Source organism: Lepisosteus oculatus, chromosome 19 (assembly GCF_040954835.1).
Source record: "Lepisosteus oculatus isolate fLepOcu1 chromosome 19, fLepOcu1.hap2, whole genome shotgun sequence".
In the NCBI taxonomy this organism is placed as follows: Eukaryota; Metazoa; Chordata; class Actinopteri; order Semionotiformes; family Lepisosteidae; genus Lepisosteus; species Lepisosteus oculatus.
Genome location: NC_090714.1, coordinates 262629 through 281103, shown reverse-complemented (window position 1 = coordinate 281103; position 18475 = coordinate 262629). Strand labels below are relative to the sequence as shown.

Below are 18475 nucleotides of genomic sequence, written 5' to 3'. Positions count from 1 at the left end.
TGTTTTCCAGACTGATCCATTCTGGAGGCTGGTTTTCATTCATTTCAATGATTCCATTGTTCCTAGAAATAGTTTTGATTTATGGACTCCTATAGATTACATTATATAGGATATATAGAATTTATGCATTGAAAGTATCCTCCAATGTCTGAGAGTTGTCTGTTTGTGTTTGTGCTTTTCTTCTTGAACGTGTGCTTGTCCAAAAAGCTCACAGATCAGAGTAGTGTGGTTGTGTTTTTGTGTTAGTTCTGGTAGTTCTTTTCGGGTGGGCAGCATCCACATTTTTTCAAAACAACCCAATTTACAAATGATAAATTCCAATATACTGTAACAGCGTGGATATTGTCATCTTGCAACAGAGATCTTAACAATTAATTACATCCACAAATATTCGTATAATTGTTTAGTCCCCAAATAACGCTCCTAGATTCTTTCAAGACTAACATGTATGAGCTGTACTTTACTTTGTAAAAATACTCTTCACCTAATAGTGTCAGAATTGAGGAGAGACTTACAGCGATCTTTAAAACTTATAAACATGTAGCCCTTAAACTATATCGAAATACAAAAGGGTCTCTTTCTGTTCATCATAAGTGTCTATAATTTAATTTTCAGCACAGAGTGTATTTGACAAAAAAATGCCATCAAACAAGTGATTTGCAGCTCACAGTGCAGTTCTTGCAAGCTCACAGGTGTATTTAAAACGTATGCGCATGTAGACTGTCAGCTATATTGAATTAACAGGAACTCTGGAGTATCGGCATGTCATGCGGTTGAGTTGATCTGGGAGAAGGACCTGGCTGAACATCTGGGGCCTGAACAGTGGAATAGGGTCTGGAAAGACGTACACAGTGTATTTCCGTACATCGTGAACTTTATTTAATATTCTGCACAGAGTGTATCTGATGTGCGGGAAACTGTCCAATGCAGCCGTCTGTATCGGACTCGTGCTGGCGTTGTAAAGTGGGAAGCTGTCTGTTTTCATGTAGGATTTGGAAAGGCTTCCGGTTAGTGCAATATCGGTTTATGGTATTAAAAACTCTTTCACGTTTAAATGCAGTGGTCGCCTCTTAGGATCCCAAGAGCTCCTGATCTCTTAACTAGTTTCCAGGAAAAGAAAATCAAGAAAAGATCATAATTACTTGATTTTGTGCAAAAAGTGGAAAAATATAAGAAGAAGGAATATGAGATGAATAAAACTTTGTCAGGCTGATGAACTGCTTTTCTTAGGTCGTTACAGTGTGAAATATCTCCTGGCACAGCCGGACTTTATTACTTTCTCATTTGTAATACACATATAGAATCCTAAACTGTTGATTTCCTCCCTTCCTCTGTTGGCCTGTGCTGTTGACGCATGGACTGGTCTCATACTAATGCTACATTAGTTTTTCTCCCATTGCAGAGTCCCTCTCTCACTGTCTAGTCTTCATCTTGACTGACTGGACCTCCCCTGCCCTCTCTCTGCACCGCTCTGACTCTCCTTTATCACCCCAGCTCTGCCTTTTACGCACAGTATTAAGGTTTGCTTTTCAGTGTTAAAGTAGAACATCTGTCTGGCTCATGTCCTCCACGTCTCCAGGTCAGCTCTGCACAGTTTCTCCGGTTTCCTACAGCAGCTTCTCTCAATGACACAATGTGCCTGAATGATCCAGCACCTCAGTGTGTTTTCTGCTCCCTTTGGCTGCCTGCTTGTGTCCCATCTGAAATGGAACAGTGATGCCCCTTTCAAGATGGACAGCCAGGTCTTTGTAGCCTCAGTCCTGCAAAACTACAGTAAGTAGAACAACACAGGGGCAGAGCTGGTCTCTGAGGAATAACCTTTAAGTGATTTCACAGTGGCACAAGCTGACAATCTTGCTTGAACAGAAAAAAATTAATCTGTCTTTCTGGGTGGTGCAGACCTGTTTCTTAGTGCTGGCCCACTGAAATGGTAATCCCAGCCAGCGCTGGAGAGACATGAGATAGGGATCCTTGTGAAGTGTGGAATTAGAATAAGAAACCTAATTCACATTTACAACAGAAATTCCTGATGCGCAATAAGAAAAACGTGTATTCCACTATCAACTCAAATGTGTCCGGAAAACCCTCCCTGAATCTCGCCAGCTCCACTGTTCCCGTATTCAATGTCATGATTCCTTCTCTCCCTGTCGGCTAAGGGAAACCCGGAGTGGAAAAGCCTTTCACTGGACCCGGACTGCCGGCTAAGGAAAACCCGGTGTGGATCAGCCTTCCACTGGATCCGGACTGTCGGCTAAGGAAAACCCAGACTGGATCAGCCTTCCACTGGATCCGGACTGTGAGCAGCTTTTGTCCAATCGGCGCTGAGATTTCAGCAGGAGGCGGGAGACATGCGGCTCTTGTCTAGTCACACGGCTTCAGTCCCGGGACTTTTCCGAGTTCCGACAGGCGGTGACACTTCCGAGAAATGTCCACTGGGCGGCGACAGAGATACACGAGTCTTAAAGCGCTATTGGAAAGACTTATGCGGAGATTGATCATCAATATAGATGATAACTGTGACCTTTCTGAAAGCAGACCTGAAACCTAACAACATTTATTTTGGTGATGTTGTGGTTTATAAACATTCAGGACTTTTTTACAAACTTATATAGAGAAAGAGACTAATTTACTTTTAAAGGAATACATTTGTTATGAAACATAATTATTAACGGAATGGTGTGAGAGGAGACCCTGTTTGAACAGTTTCAAACAGATGTAAAGACGTACTGTGTCTAGTTGTAAGAACGTTGAAGCATGGACGGACCCTATCTGCATTTACCTTGTTTAATCTTTTTTTCCATAACCTGTACATGTATTATTGCATGTACCCCTGACAATACGATTGCTGCGTTATGTTTTCTTGTAGTTTTTGATCTCATAAAAAATACAAAAGACGCGAGTCGATGACGTCAAAATGTTGTCGCCCACAGGGCTTATGGGTAATGTAGTCTCTGTAGTTCACTGGGCTGCCCTGCCCCCGTGTTTCGCTGATTTGATTGAACGTTAGAATTAATTATATTAATACAATTTCAGCGTATTTATCGTCTCTTGTATTTCTATGTCTCTCTTCTGTGTTCCCTTGTGTGTATATTTTGTTTTATTCACGTGTCTGCAGCGCTCGTTTATCGACCCGGCACATAAAGCAAACCCACTGTCCTCGTGTTTCTTTTAGCTCCCGTCTTGTTTGCAAACTTTTCTCCTGTGTTTATTTTACTTTGTCAATAAAACGTGGTTGCCGTGTCAACGGAGCTGTAAAAGTTGTTGAAACGGCGAGTCTCCGGTCGCGTCATGATCTGCATGTGGAGGTGAAAAGGTGAGAGACGCGGCGCAGCGGGTGGCAGCGCTGGGACCCTGGGCCTGTTTCTCTCTGGGAGCAACAGGAGGTGTGTGCGTGACTGCTCAGCTGCAGCAGGAGTCCAAGTGTGCGCAGATTTCTTGTTGGGGTTTGTTGTTTGAAGTTTCTGTTTGTACGGAGGAAGCGGTTGTGCCATCGCGTGGTCCGAGTTATAGCACGGGACGAGAGCTCCCGAAGAGCGCCTGCCTCCTGCCCGATTCGACGGCTAAAATCATCACAGAACGAGAGGAGCCAACAGGAATGCAAGTCTCTTCCGGTGAGGAGCCTCCGACACAGCACCCAGTACTGGGTGTGCAGAAAGAATCCTGTTCTACGGTTTTGGTGTGAAATGGCCTCCAGTTCTTGTAACATGATGGGTTTCTCTGGACTGCAGTCCCAGTGCACTCCGCTTTGGATATGCGGTGGTGTTTTCTACAATGGAAAACCCTTTGTTTGTACAGAATGGAAATGGCAGTCTGCATGTTTTAATAATCTAATGTGATCGTGTACTACAGCTTAAACACTGAGCCAGGTGACGTTTGATTCTAAAAGATTTCTCTGTCATTTCAGCGGCGCCTTGTCTGCGGCAGCCCGGCAGCTCCTGCTCCCCTCCGGCCGAGACTCTTCCCTCTCCAGAGGTGGGTTAGTGCTCTCAGCTCATCTTCTCTCACACAGCTGCGGGTAGAAACGCTACTTCCACTGGGCAGAGAGCAGACGGGCAGTGGGAAGGGCAGCCCTGTGTTTGGGGATCAGGGCTGTCCCTGCTGAGGGATGCTTTCAGAGCCAAAGCAACTGGCGGGGTTATGAGCTTTGTGATCCAAATAAGACATAGAAAGACAGAGAATGAGAAAGAAATAGTGTTGCATGCATCTAATCAAAATAGACTCTTTCAGACAAAACAAATATTGAACAAAAACTTAGTTGCAACTCACACTGCACTACACTTTCTTCTAGGCTGACATGACCGATAGTTTGTACTGTCTTCCTTTCAGTCTGCAGGGTGTGCATCTTTTTCCTCAGCTTCCTGCAGAAGGAATCAGATTCTCCTGCCCTGGTTTCACTCCTTTATATCTCACAAGCTTCTGCAGCTCCTGGAGGCTGATGACATTTTTGCTGTTTCTGAAAAATTGCTGACTGGCTCATCAGCACAATTGCTGATTCAAAATCTTTTACTCACATGTTGCCTTAGCCTCTGTATCACAGAGATGTGTGCTTTTCTGGGTTGGATAGATCGATAGTGTGCTTTTGCTCAGTTGCTCTGCTCAATGCATGGTCTTTTAACTCCGGCTGGGTACGAGCACCTCACTCTCCACACGGCTTTCCAAGGCTCTGTCATCGTGTGTGAGGATATTGTGTAGCTCGTGAAACAGTTCCCCCATTTGAGCCCTGGATTTACTGGGTACTTGAATACCTGAATCTTGCCGTCAGTCCTGATCACCTTGTTTTTGTTCTGCAAGGACAAGGCACCTCCCCAGCACTGAACACAGACTGATACTGGCGGGTTGATTGTGTTGTGGGAAAATGGGCTGTGGTGTGAGTTTGTGTCTGTGTGCCCTGTGGGGGAGAGGTGTCCCCTGCAGCGTGAACAAACATGCAGACTCCACACAGACAGCACCCCTGGAATCAACTCCAGGGCCCCGGTGCTATGAGGCAGCGATGCTAAGCACTGTGCCGCGGTGTTGCCCCCTTTGAAAATGTCTGACTTCTGTTTAATTTGAGGTCACAAGCTTATAAATGGTCTCACAACGTTTGTCTCATCTCAGGTTTCTCTGACCAGTCCCAAGGACCTGTAGTCACTGACAGCTTCTGCAGTCTGACGGTTCATTTCAGTAGGCTGGAGGGATGGCGCAATTATCCTCAAATCAGTGAGTATTGTTTTGCTCTTGTAACGTGAAACATCAAAGAGAAGTCAACAGACCATTTCGAGAAACTGTTCAGAATGGCCCGTGGTGATTTTCTGGGTCCTTTAGTAAGCTGACCGGGACTGTGTCATCGACACACTTTGTGAGAAGTCAGTCTATGTGTTTGCTCTTGTAATCGTTCATGAACAACGTGTGTAAGAGAGGGAGAAGATTCAGCCCTGGGGTGATCCAGTTTTCTATTTAACAACCTCAAACTGCAGGAGAGAAATGCTTCATTTCTAAGATGGAAATATTATCAGAAGGTATAATTAGCCATTTGTGTATATCATGTCCAAAAATATGTTTTCTATATAAAAAGAATTTAGTAGAGACATTTGCTTAATAAGGCAGTAGAATAAATGTTGTGATGCTGGTGTGATGGTGCTCTCCAAAAAACTGATACAAATGGACAGAGAGACAAAGTGAGAAAGAAAATGTATACATAACAGACATATATGCTGAATACAATACAGTGCTATAAAGCAGAGTACCCTAGAGTGAAGATGGAAATCATTCATTCTAGTGTAGAAGAAGTGAATCTGCTCGCAATGGTTTCCCTGTACAAATGGAAATAAACAACTCATTCACTCACCTGCTGTCCGTGGGCGTCTCTGCTCAAATTTGATTTTTTTTCCAAGAGCACCGTGACCCAGAGCTCGGTAATCGTTTCGCTACTGAAGATCATTCAGTTTTTAATGCTTTTCATTTTAACTTCCTACTTGTTAGTATTTCCTCTTAGATGAGAATATTCTCTTCGGCGTGTCTTTACAACTCTTCTCTTATTGCTCCTCTTGTCAGTAATCCGGTGTGAAAGCTCTCTCTGTCGGAATCAGTGTCTTACCTCTCCGTCTTGTGTTTCAGGTCTCCTCTGGCTGCCGACCTTGCCGTCGGGACAGAACACATCCCGCACTGACCACACTGCTGGGTTTACTGTACGTGACAATAAAGAGCTTGAGCAACACATCTAATGTGATCTCTGTACGCTTCCCGAGGAGCAGAGATGATAAGGTCTGTGTCCGTTCCCGAGTCTTTGCGAGAGGCCTGTTTAGTCCCTCACTGAAATGATTTTAGATGCCTGTGAGTCGTGCCCACTGACAAATGAAATAGTGCAGCATAATGAGACTTCAAGCAAAGATCTCATTAGCCCCTTCTGTGAATCGGTGTCTCGCAAGAGATCTTCCATCTCTTAGAAAGTTTCACAGCTTCGACCTCTAGATTAGAAATGACACCAATTGCACATGGGTCCAGCAACGTTCTATATAGTGCACATCCCCATCGGGATGAAAAACAAAAATCCCCAGTGGGGGAGTCCAGTCTTTCCCAGCTACGCAAATTGCTTTTCGTTAGGTGAGGTTATTGGAGAATGTTGTACAGTTTCTTAATGCAATAGGGCGAGTAAGACTGAAGTGCCCCCCGTGTTGACCGATCAGTGGAACGAAACTGAAAAAAGCTCCTTGAAACTGTGATTCATACACTTAGACACTGGCACAGCTTGGTGCTCACCTGCTGTCCGTGGGTGTCTCTGCTGAAATTTGATTTTTTTTTCAGGAGCACTGTGACCCAGAGCTCAATAATCACTTAACTACTGAAGATCATTCAGTTTTTAATGCTTTTCATTTTAACATCCTACTTGTTAGTATTTCCTCTTAGGGGAGAATACTCTGGTACTTTTCCAACATGGGTCTTAGTTGAGTGAGCTTTATTACAATAATTGAACAATACTTTCACCTGCACATAACACTCAGAGATTTTTCAAGGGTTAAATATGGGAGCTACGTTTCTTACATGTATCCTTTTGTAAGTTGATTCACAAAGCTTTCACCGCCTCCACTCCAGTGAATCACTTTGTTTAGCAAGTGATCAGGTGTAACAGTTTAATTTCTTCCTGCAAATAATGCCTTTTCCTTTTTCATCCCATTCAAGTCTCCGTCCTAGTTAAAGTCATTGTGATGTAGAACGGCAGTGGTCCAGTTGAAAGGTTCAAGGTTTCGCTGTGTTTTAGAGTGCAGATAAAGACGATAATAGGAGAGGAAACTGGAAAAGCCGTGACTCTGTCATTCAATTCAATTTATTTTCATATAGCGCCTTTCACAACAAGGTTGCCCCAAGGTGCTTAACAGTGCAAGTAAATATACATTTTGTGAATACAGAACTGAAGACAATGGAGGAAAGGAACCAAAGGCTCCTCAGTAAGGAGAATAAAATCCTCTAGGGGTCCAAGGTCAACTGGCTGCCCAACCCCCTTGGGCATGCTAACATTATATCATTAAAAAAAAAGAAAGAAATGAATGCGGGTTTTAATCAATCCATCCATCCATCACGTCGTCTGTATGTCAGTACCCCATGCAGGTCTCTGCAGACCAGCAGAATCCTCCTAAACGATAGCTGTATCTACCATGCCCCTCTTGGATCCATGGCACTGATGCAGCATTCAACTCACATGGTGCCCAGCCCATGACGGACAGGCCTCTGAAACCATGCTGTGTACGGTATTTCTCCTCTGCAGTATCCCTGCGAGGCAGGACAGGTGCCTGACCTCTGAGAGCCTTGTAAGTAAGTAGAAGGAGTTTGAAGTCCGCCCCGTACATGATAGGAAGCCAATGAAGAGAGATAAGTATGGGGGTTATGTGGTCATACCTGTTGCTCCGAGTAACAATTCTAGCTGCTGCATTCTGTAAGTATTCAAACTCTTTGCTGTGACAAATCTAACATACTTTAGGCAGACAAAATGACCTTAAAAAGCCACATGATTTTTGAGTAGTCTGTCTGTGTGTAGTAACAGTGGTTCACATTATTTCAGAACGTATACTCCCGTCTCTGTAACTTTCCTCAGTCAGCTAGTGAACGTTCTGTATTTACACCACGAATGCACTACTTTGTCTCGCGCGCGGTCACACTGGCCGTCCACAGGCACGGGCAGGAGCAGGGAAGACGAGGCCGCTCTGTAGTGCCCCTGTGGCTCTCCAGCAGAGGGGAGCACTTTGCTCAACAGCCCTGAGCCGAAGGACCCAGTAATAAAGCTGAAAATCTGGCAAGTGCCCCAGTCTCCCTGGGGCGCTGGAGAATATTTCATCTGATGCGGAGGTTCCTGTAACTCAACACAAAATTGAACACGGCGAGTTATGAGTTTGTGAAGAAGTGACAGCGGTACAATGTCAAACAGGAAGTTAATCTGCAGGAAAGAATGAACTGAATCTCGTGATATTCAAGCACGCAGTGTGACATCCACTGTCTATTCAAATCTACTCTGCAAGTCTTACAATACTTTTTCATATACCGTCTCCTGGTTATTGTTTTGTGAGTGCTTGAACTGTTTCTCAGCAGAAATAAGACCGATAACTCACTGCTTCAGGATGCACACTATGGTCGATGAAACCTGTGGTGTAAGCAAGCGAAGAGAGATGGATCCTTCTAAAACACAGAGGCCATCGGGAGGGCAGAAACACTCTGCAACAGGTAGGAGCTGTGGAGCCGTGATTCCCCCGAGCCAGAGCCCTCGTCCTCCCTCGACAGCGAACTGAGCTCCAGCGACTGGAGCAGCTACCTGCCGCCGTGGGACCTCCTGCAGATTGGGAACGGGTAAGGCAATTCGACACGAGCCCACTCCTCTTCCCACTGCCTACGCTCCTATAACAAATAGTTTCAGGGTGTTCAAGTACGGGATAAAGAGATTACAGGTGTTCCCAATTGGCTGAGGATACAACTGTCTCTCTGAGAAAGCACACAGAGGTGGACAAAGCAATTAAATGCGTTTACAAGTCATTTCCTCTGTATCTGGTCTTTCTTTACATATCAGAAAAGTGAACTGGTGGCTGTTGGAAAGTGTCTGCTCCATACGTAATATACATGTAAAAGATGTGATTAAATATCTTGGTATTAAGATTTTCAAAAATCCAAAAAGAGATGTGATTTGATGTTCTTTACCACTGTAAAATAAAAAAAAAATATTCATGGTTGTTATTTGTCAAACACAGGCAGAAGGAGGCCTAAATGCTACAGGGTTTAGAGCATCTAATACTGATACCGACAGAGTATTATTTACAAAATTAAGCAAAGTAGGTGGTGTATGTTTCCCCTAATTTAATCATTCAGGAACTAGCGGCTAGAGAAAAAATAAACCCGTGTTTTGAAAAGTGGGTTTAAAATAGTATAAGCGGGGTCAACAAATTAACTGGTGTGGATGATGAAATGTAGAATCAAGAAGATTTTTTGAATAGATATAATGTTTGTGATAAGTCTGATAACAATCCGTCGTAACCAGAGCTACTCCTAGAGAGGTATTGATGCTTTTAAGAAACTAACAGTAGCCCCTCAGAAACTATGGAAGAATTTACAACCTTTATTAGACTACAAGGAAAACAATTTAGTTCTACTTGTACTAATAAATACTTAAGATCCCTCTTGCAATCTCACAATATCTTGTCAAACTATTTTGGAGCACCTCTTTGGGGAAACTGAGTGGAATAAAACATGACTATTGTCAAACACATTTTGTATGAATAATAAGGTTAAGGCGTCATTACAAAATTGTACATTGAATCGACCCGGTAAAGATACATAGTGTGCAGAGATTTAAAAGTAATATAGATGATAATTGTCTTTTTCAAAGCAGCCCAGAAACCTTACGTTTGTTTTTGTTTTGTCCTCTTATTAAAACACTGAATTGATCGGCACAATTGTGTAAAGGAGGTTTCTTATTCGGACATTTATTGGTGAGAAATAGATGTTATTTTACTGCTCAATACTGCTGAACCGAATATTACATATAATTTATCACTGGCTTAATCATTATACTTGCTCGTTATTATATGTGTAAATAGCCTAAAGATAAGAAATAATCGAAATGGAATCATTAGACCGTATGTCGTAGTAGCAGAGTGTACTTCTCGCCTAATTGATGTGGTCGAGCAACACCACAGTCGCCTTACAATACGTCCGTTCTGTTGCTCTGACTTTCAGATTCGGCAGTGGAATGGATTCCAGGGCAAACCCGTTCTCGTTTGATTATCCGTTTGAAATCTCGCCCAATATAACAGCAGTAAAATAACATCTATTTCTCACCAATAAATGTCAGAATGCACCGAAATGATCGTTACTATTTCCTCATTACGATCTCGTTATCGAAGCCTTTTCTTTTCTTGGTAGAAGTAAGGCGCTTCCAAATGGAAAGAAATCACATCTGAAACACATGAGGGCACGTCTCCAAACTATTTCTAAATGTCCCAACATGAAAGCTGTGCTTACCTAGTCTGTACTTGCCTGTATAATGTACCCCGGTGATCTGTAATGTACTCTTGTGTGCATTGAATATCATTTTTACTATTGCAATATAAATGTTAAGGAAGAGAAAACACAATAAGGTCGAATTAATCAACGACGGGAGGCGACTCGCCGGTAAAGTAACTCTCCGGCGACGTCTGGAGTTCAATAACTCTCTGCCCTGCAATACGGTTTTCCGTGAGTCCACAGTGCTTGACGAGCAGAGAGCGGAACCATAGCATCCTGGGCCGCGGCTCCACACCGATCTCAGCGACGGACCGGCTGTCGCGCTAATCACGCATCAGATCCGGATCCGTCGTGGTTAAGTGACGTCATAAGAGTGACGCACGGTGTGTCCAATCAACGCCGTTGGGTGGGAAAAGGCGGGACTTCCTTTTCGTTGGGTGAGTGACACCGCTCCTAGCCAATCACCGCGGACTTCCGTGTTCTAAAACGGAAATACCGCCCCCACCTTGAGTGACTCGGCTCATATCCGATCAGCGCCGAGTTTCGGCAGGAGGCGGGATGGATACGGCTCTCGTCCAATCAGAATTTCTATTCCGGGACCGTACTGAATTACGGCGGGCGGTGACACTTCCGAGAAATGGCCACTGGGTGGCGACAGAGATACACGAGTCTATGGCGGTGAGTCTCAAAGCGCTGTCGAAGACTTGTTGTGCAGATATTGATTTTTTTTTCAGAAGTGTAAATATTTTATACTATCTATGTACCCCTGATGACATTATTGATTTGCTATATATACTCTTGTTTTGTATCGTATCTATTTTTATTGCTACAAGAGTTCAAAAAGAACTGCACTTTCGACAGAGATACACGAGTCTATGGCGGCGAATCTTGAAGCGCCTCCTTACAGATCCTCGTTGTGCAGAGATTGAAAATCAAAACAGATGGTAACTGTGACTTTTGTGACAGCAACTCTGAAAGCTAATGTAAAGAAGGAAACTAATATTGGCATTACTTTTAAAGAAGTAAAATCATGCAACATTTAAATCCATTGAAAGTAATATGAAAATGTCGTTTGTATTTAAAAAAATATGATACTTCCACGATATAATAACTAACGACATGCTGTGGGAGGGGACCCATGTTTAAACACTTTAAAACGGATGTAAATGCGTTTGTACAGACAATTTGAAACATGTACGGACCTTATCTGCTTTTGTTTACTATTAAACAAGATTACTTGTTTAATCTTTTTGCATAACATGTACATGTATTATCGTATGTACCCCCGACTATACTCTATGTTATATGTATTCTTGTTTTTATGGCATGTATTGTTGTTCTAATTAAAAAGAAAAAAGACGCGAATCGATGACGTCAAAAGGAAGTCGCCCACAGGGCTTGTGGGAGATGTAGTCTCTCAAGTGCTCTATAGCGCACTACAGAACACGTGCGCTGCCCGCGCGTTCCGCAGATTTGATTGAGCATCAGAATTAATTATACGATTTCAGCGTATTAATCGTGTCGCGGATTTCTATGTCTCTCTTACAAGACGGACTCGGCAGGAGCTGTTTCTTGCTCTCCGCAGTGAAGCTGCTCTGGGAAGAGACGAGCAAATCTTCAGACTCTTTGTAAATGAGACATCATGACAGCTGCGCCGACCTGTTTGTGTAAAGAGCAGGAGTATTGTGTCCCCCTGATTGTGTTATGTGTACTCTAGTGTGTATTTTTCTTTCTGTTTTCTGTTCTGTGTATTTCACAAGCCTGTGTCTGCAGCGCTCATCCTGCCTGCATGTTTGCAAACTTTCCTCCTGTGTTTATTTTACTTTGTTAAATAAAACGTGGTTGCCGGGGAAACGGTGCTGCAGAAGTTGTTGCGATCTGACCTCCAGCAGATAAACAGATGGCTTTTTTAATCTAATCAGCGAGCAAAGCAGAAACGTTAGTCTAGAAAGCGCCAGCTGGAGTATTTTGTGGACATTATGCGGAAGAAAAGGAAGAAACGGTGACTCGCAGGCTGTGGGACAGGACTATCAGGGACACATCAGCGCTGGAAACCAGACTCAAACCGCTGGGCTCACTGGACCATGAGCGAGTCCTGCTGGGTGTGTTACTGCAGGAGTGAGGAGTCTCCGGTCTCCGGTCTCCGGTCGAGACCTGCCTGTCTCCTGCATGTGGAGGTGAAAAGGTGAGAGACGGCGGCGCAGTGGGTTCCAGCACTGAGACCCTGGATTTAATTCCTGGGGTGCTGTCTGTGTGGAGTTTGCATGCTCTGCCCCGTTCTCATGGGTCTGGTTTCCTGGGGGTGCTGTCTGCGTGGAGTTTGCATGCTCTGCTTATGTTCTCGTGGGTCCGGTTTCCTGGGGGTGCTGTGTGTGTGGAGTTTGCATGCTCTGCTTATGTTCTCGTGCGTCCGAGTTCCTTGGGTGCGCTGTGTGTGGAGTTTGCATGCTCTGCTTATGTTCTCGTGGGTCTGGTTTCCTTGGGTGCTGTGAGTGTGTGGAGTTTGCATGCTCTGCTTATGTTCTCGTGGGTCCGGATTTCTGGGGTGCTGACTATAGCAATGACCTCCTTCCTCTACAGATTTTTTTTTTATTCTGGTGGGATCATCTTCAGACTTGATTCATTTCACAGAGTCAGCAGTAGATACACAGTTGTTAGCATAGGAGGAGTACAGAAGAGGTGACAGCAGTGCTGGGGTCCCCGGTATCTCTTCCACTGAGGACCCTCTGGCACAACCAGAGGTGTGAAATTGCCTCCATTCTTTGTAAACTTACAGGTTTCTCTGGACTGCAGTCCCCTTGCGCTTCGCTTTGGATATGCTGTGCTGTTCTCTACAACAGAAGACCCTTTGTTTGGAAGGAATGGGAAGCTAAAAGCAGAGTCACAATCTCTGATACATCTAATCAAAACAGTAAGTTCTTTAAAACAAACCAAAACATTGTCATCATATAAAAATGAATTTGCAAGTCAAGGTGCACCACTAAACCCCCCCAGGAAAACAGAATCCCCACCTGATCGCACCTGATCGTATCCGTCAACCTGAGTGACAAATTCATTGTGGATTACTACATGCGTGTGATCACCAACTGCTCTGGGATCAAAGACTATTTCGTTTGTTTGTATATCGTGACTTGGAAAGAGTTTTGTTGAGCCTGACATACTGCGTACGATTTGTTAAAATTGAATGGTACCATCCCATAATGTTATGGTTAACAGAGTTAGTGTGTGTTGCGTGTATTGTCTGTTTAGGATTCTGTAGCATTCCAGTTGGGAGGATGTTTTTACAGAACTCTGCGTGGAGTATCTACAGGCTGTTTGTCCCATTTAGTGTAATCTTGCTCAGTGAAGGGATCCCACACTTCCCTGCTGCATAGGGCAAAGGGTTTGATTGCACTTTTAATGTTCAGAGCCAATTGTATTGGGGGATTGATGTTGTAGAGCCTCCTTTTACTGGCATGGAAAGCCCCGTGTGCCTGCTCCTTCAGTGACTTCACTGTCAGGAAAACCCCCAGATGAACTGATTGTCAGTCAGAGGTATGTGTAGCTGGTTGTGTTTCAAAGTGTTGTTCTTCAGTTGAGTCAAGTGTTGTCGACTGTGTCTTGGCCACAGGCCTTTCGTGGTCTGAGGGCTTGGAGTTTGTCTAGTGGCTCCTGCTCAGTGACTGGGGAGTCTAAGGGGTTGGGTTGTCTTTTATAGCCAATTGGAATATTTTCCGGTTTTCATATATGTTGTTCTGGTCTAATGCTTCTGTGTCTGGGATCTGTCGGCAGAAATTTTCACAGTATGTTTTCCAGACTGATCCATTCTGGAGGCTGGTTTTCATTCATTTCAATGATTCCATTGTTCCTAGAAATAGTTTTGATCTATGGACTCCTATAGATTACATTATATAGGATATATAGAATTTATGCATTGAAAGTATCCTCCAATGTCTGAGAGTTGTCTGTTTGTGTTTGTGCTTTTCTTCTTGAACGTGTGCTTGTCCAAAAAGCTCACAGATCAGAGTAGTGTGGTTGTGTTTTTGTGTTAGTTCTGGTAGTTCTTTTCGGGTGGGCAGCATCCACATTTTTTCAAAACAACCCAATTTACAAATGATAAATTCCAATATACTGTAACAGCGAGGATATTGTCATCTTGCAACAGAGATCTTAACAATTAATTACATCCACAAATATTCGTATAATTGTTTAGTCCCCAAATAACGCTCCTAGATTCTTTCAAGACTAACATGTATGAGCTGTACTTTACTTTGTAAAAATACTCTTCACCTAATAGTGTCAGAATTGAGGAGAGACTTACAGCGATCTTTAAAACTTATAAACATGTAGCCCTTAAACTATATTGAAATACAAAAGGGTCTCTTTCCGTTCATCATAAGTGTCTATAATTTAATTTTCAGCACAGAGTGTATTTGACAAAAAATGCCATCAAACAAAAAGTGATTTGCAGCTCACAGTGCAGTTCTTGCAAGCTCACAGGTGTATTTAAAACGTATGCGCATGTAGACTGTCAGCTATATTGAATTAACAGGAACTCTGGAGTATCGGCATGTCATGCGGTTGAGTTGATCTGGGAGAAGGACCTGGCTGAACATCTGGGGCCTGAACAGTGGAATAGGGTCTGGAAAGACGTACACAGTGTATTTCCGTACATCGTGAACTTTATTTAATATTCTGCACAGAGTGTCTCCGATGTGCGGGAAACGGTCCAATGCAGCCGTCTGTATCGGACTCGTGCTGGCGTTGTAAAGTGGGAAGCTGGCTGTTTTCATGTAGGATTTGGAAAGGCTTCCGGTTAGTGCAATATCGGTATTAAAAACTCTTGCACGTTTAAATGCAGAGGTCACCTCTTAGGCTCCCAAGAGCTCCTGATCTCTTAACTAGTTTCCAGGAAAAGAAAATCAAGAAAAGATCATAATTACTTGGATTTGTGCAAAAAGTGGAAAAATATAAGAAGAAGGAATATGAGATAAATAAAACTTTGTCAGGCTGATGAACTGCTTTTCTTAGGTCGTTACAGTGTGAAATATCTTCTGGCACAGCCGGACTTTATTACTTTCTCATTTGTAATACACATATAGAATCCTAAACTGTTGATTTCCTCCCTTCCTCTGTTGGCCTGTGTTGTTGACGCAGGGACTGGTCTCATACTAATGCTACATTAGTTTCTCTCCCATTGCAGAGTCCCTCTCTCACTGTCTAGTCTTCATCTTGACTGACTGCACAACACAGGGGGAGAGCTGGTCTCTGAGGAATAACCTTTAAGTGATTTCACAGTGGCACAAACTGACAATCTTGCTTGAACAGGAAAAAATTAATCTGTCTTTCTGGGTGGTGCAGACCTGTTTCTTAGTGCTGGCCCACTGAAATGGTAATCCCAGCCAGCGCTGGAGAGACATGAGATAGGGATCCTTGTGAAGTGTGGAATTAGAATAAGGAACCTAATTCACATTTACAACAGAATTTCCTGATGCGCAATAAGAAAAACGTTTATTCCACTATCAACTCAAATGTGTCCGGAAAACCCTCCCTGAATCTCGCCAGCTCCACTGTTCCCGTATTCAATGTCATGATTCCTTCTCTCCCTGTCGGCTAAGGGAAACCCGGAGTGGATCAGCCTTCCACTGGACCCGGACTGCCGGCTAAGGGAAACCCGGAGTGGGTAAGCCTTCCACTGGATCCGGATTGTCGGCTTAGGAAAGCCCAGACTGGATCAGCCTTCCACTGGATCCGGACTGTGAGCAGGTTTTGTCCAATCGGCGCTGAGATTTCAGCAGGAGGCGGGAGACATGCGGCTCTTGTCTAGTCACACGGCTTCAGTCCCGGGGCTTTTCCGAGTTCCGACAGGCGGTGACACTTCCGAGAAATGTCCACTGGGCGGCGACAGAGATACACGAGTCTTAAAGCGCTATTGGAAAGACTTATGCGGAGATTGATCATCAATATAGATGATAACTGTGACCTTTCTGAAAGCAGCCCTGAAAGCTAACAACATTTATTTTGGTTATGTTGTGGCTTATAAACATTCAGGACTTTTTTACAAACTTATATAGAGAAAGAGACTAATTTACTTTTAAAGGAATACATTTGTTACATTTTAATTCCATTGAAAGGAAGATGAAAATATCGTTTGTATTTTAAAAAATGTTTATACTTGCGCAACATAATTATCAACGGAATGGTGTGAGAGGAGACCATGTTTGAACAGTTTCAAACAGATGTAAAGACGTACTGTGTCTAGTTGTAAGAACGTTGAAGCATGGACGGACCCTATCTGCATTTACCTTGTTTAATCTTTTTTTCCATAACCTGTACATGTATTATTGCATGTACCCCTGACAATACGATTGCTGCGTTGTTTTCTTGTAGTTTTTGATCTCATAAAAAATACAAAAGACGCGAGTCGATGACGTCAAAATGTTGTCGCCCACAGGGCTTATGGGTAATGTAGTCTCTGTAGTTCACTGGGCTGCCCTGCCCACGTGTTTCGCTGATTTGATTGAACGTTAGAATTAATTATATTAATACAATTTCAGCGTATTTATCGTCTCTTGTATTTCTATGTCTCTCTTCTGTGTTCCCTTGTGTGTATATTTTCTTTTATTCACGTGTCTGCAGCGCTGGTTTATCGACCCGGCACATAAAGCAAACCCACTGTCCTCGTGTTTCTTTTAGCTCCAGTCTTGTTTGCAAACTTTTCTCCTGTGTTTATTTTACTTTGTCAATAAAACGTGGTTGCCGTGTCAACGGAGCTGTAAAAGTTGTTGAAACAGATGGCTTTTTTTATCTAATCGGCGAGTCTCCGGTCGCGTCATGATCTGCATGTGGAGGTGAAAAGGTGAGAGACGCGGCGCAGCGGGTGGCAGCGCTGGGACCCTGGGCCTGTTTCTCTCTGGGAGCAACAGGAGGTGTGTGCGTGACTGCTCAGCTGCAGCAGGAGTCCAAGTGTGCACAGATTTCTTGTTGGGGTTTGTTGTTTGAAGTTTCTGTTTGTACGGAGGAAGCGGTTGTGCCATCGCGTGGTCCGAGTTATAGCACGGGACGAGAGCTCCCGAAGAGCGCCTGCCTCCTGCCCGATTCGACGGCTAAAATCATCACAGAACGAGAGGAGCCAACAGGAATGCAAGTCTCTTCCGGTGAGGAGCCTCCGACACAGCCCCCAGTACTGGGTGTGCAGAAAGAATCCTGTTCTACAGTTTTGGTGTGAAATGGCCTCCAGTTCTTGTAACATGATGGGTTTCTCTGGACTGCAGTCCCAGTGCACTCCGCTTTGGATATGCGGTGGTGTTTTCTACAATGGAAAACCCTTTGTTTGTACAGAATGGAAATGGCAGTCTGCATGTTTTAATAATCTAATGTGATCGTGTACTACAGCTTAAACACTGAGCCAGGTGACGTTTGATTCTAAAAGATTTCTCTGTCATTTCAGCGGCGCCTTGTCTGCGGCAGCCCGGCAGCTCCTGCTCCCCTCCGGCCGAGACTCTTCCCTCTCCAGAGGTGGGTTAGTGTTCTCAGCTCATCTTCTCTCACACAGCTGCGGGGCAGAAACACTACTTCCACTGGGCAGAGAGCAGACGGCCAGTGGGAAGGGCAGCCCTGTGTTTGGGGATCAGGGCTGTCCCTGCTGAGGGATGCTTTCAGAGCCAAAGCAACTGGCGGGGTTATGAACTTTGTGATCCAAATAAGACATAGAAAGACAGAGAATGAGAAAGAAATAGTGTTGCATGCATCTAATCAAAATAGACTCTTTCAGACAAAACATATATTGAACAAAAACTTAGTTGCAACTCACACTGCACTCTGTATCACAGAGATGTGTGCTTTTCTGGGTTGGATAGATCGATAGTGTGCTCTTGCTCAGTTGCTCTGCTCAATGCGTGGTCTTTTAACTCCGGCTGGGTACGAGCACCTATCTCTCCACACGGCTTTCCAAGGCTCTGTCATCGTGTGTGAGGATATTGTGTAGCTCGTGAAACAGTTCCCCCATTTGAGCCCTGGATTTACTGGGTACTTG

At 43.9% G+C, this 18475-nt stretch overlaps 4 long non-coding RNA genes across 4 annotated transcripts; 3 read left to right on the top strand and 1 right to left on the bottom strand.

Annotated features, from left to right (window-relative positions):
• Positions 1 to 1205: 1205 nt before the first annotated feature.
• LOC138224218 (uncharacterized) lies at positions 1206 to 3244 on the top strand. Its single transcript, XR_011182588.1, has 2 exons — positions 1206 to 1773; positions 2157 to 3244. It is a non-coding gene; the product is annotated as an uncharacterized lncRNA (long non-coding RNA).
• A 1844-nt stretch (positions 3245 to 5088) lies between these two features.
• Positions 5089 to 6198, top strand: LOC138224219 (uncharacterized). Its single transcript, XR_011182589.1, has 2 exons — positions 5089 to 5199; positions 6097 to 6198. It is a non-coding gene; the product is annotated as an uncharacterized lncRNA (long non-coding RNA).
• Positions 6199 to 7284: 1086 nt separating this feature from the next.
• On the bottom strand, positions 7285 to 9823 carry LOC138224221 (uncharacterized). Its single transcript, XR_011182591.1, has 2 exons — positions 8580 to 9823; positions 7285 to 8323 (listed from the first exon to the last, which is right to left on the bottom strand). It is a non-coding gene; the product is annotated as an uncharacterized lncRNA (long non-coding RNA).
• A 3340-nt stretch (positions 9824 to 13163) lies between these two features.
• LOC138224220 (uncharacterized) lies at positions 13164 to 17221 on the top strand. Its single transcript, XR_011182590.1, has 2 exons — positions 13164 to 13372; positions 16059 to 17221. It is a non-coding gene; the product is annotated as an uncharacterized lncRNA (long non-coding RNA).
• The last annotated feature ends 1254 nt before the right edge of the window (positions 17222 to 18475 follow it).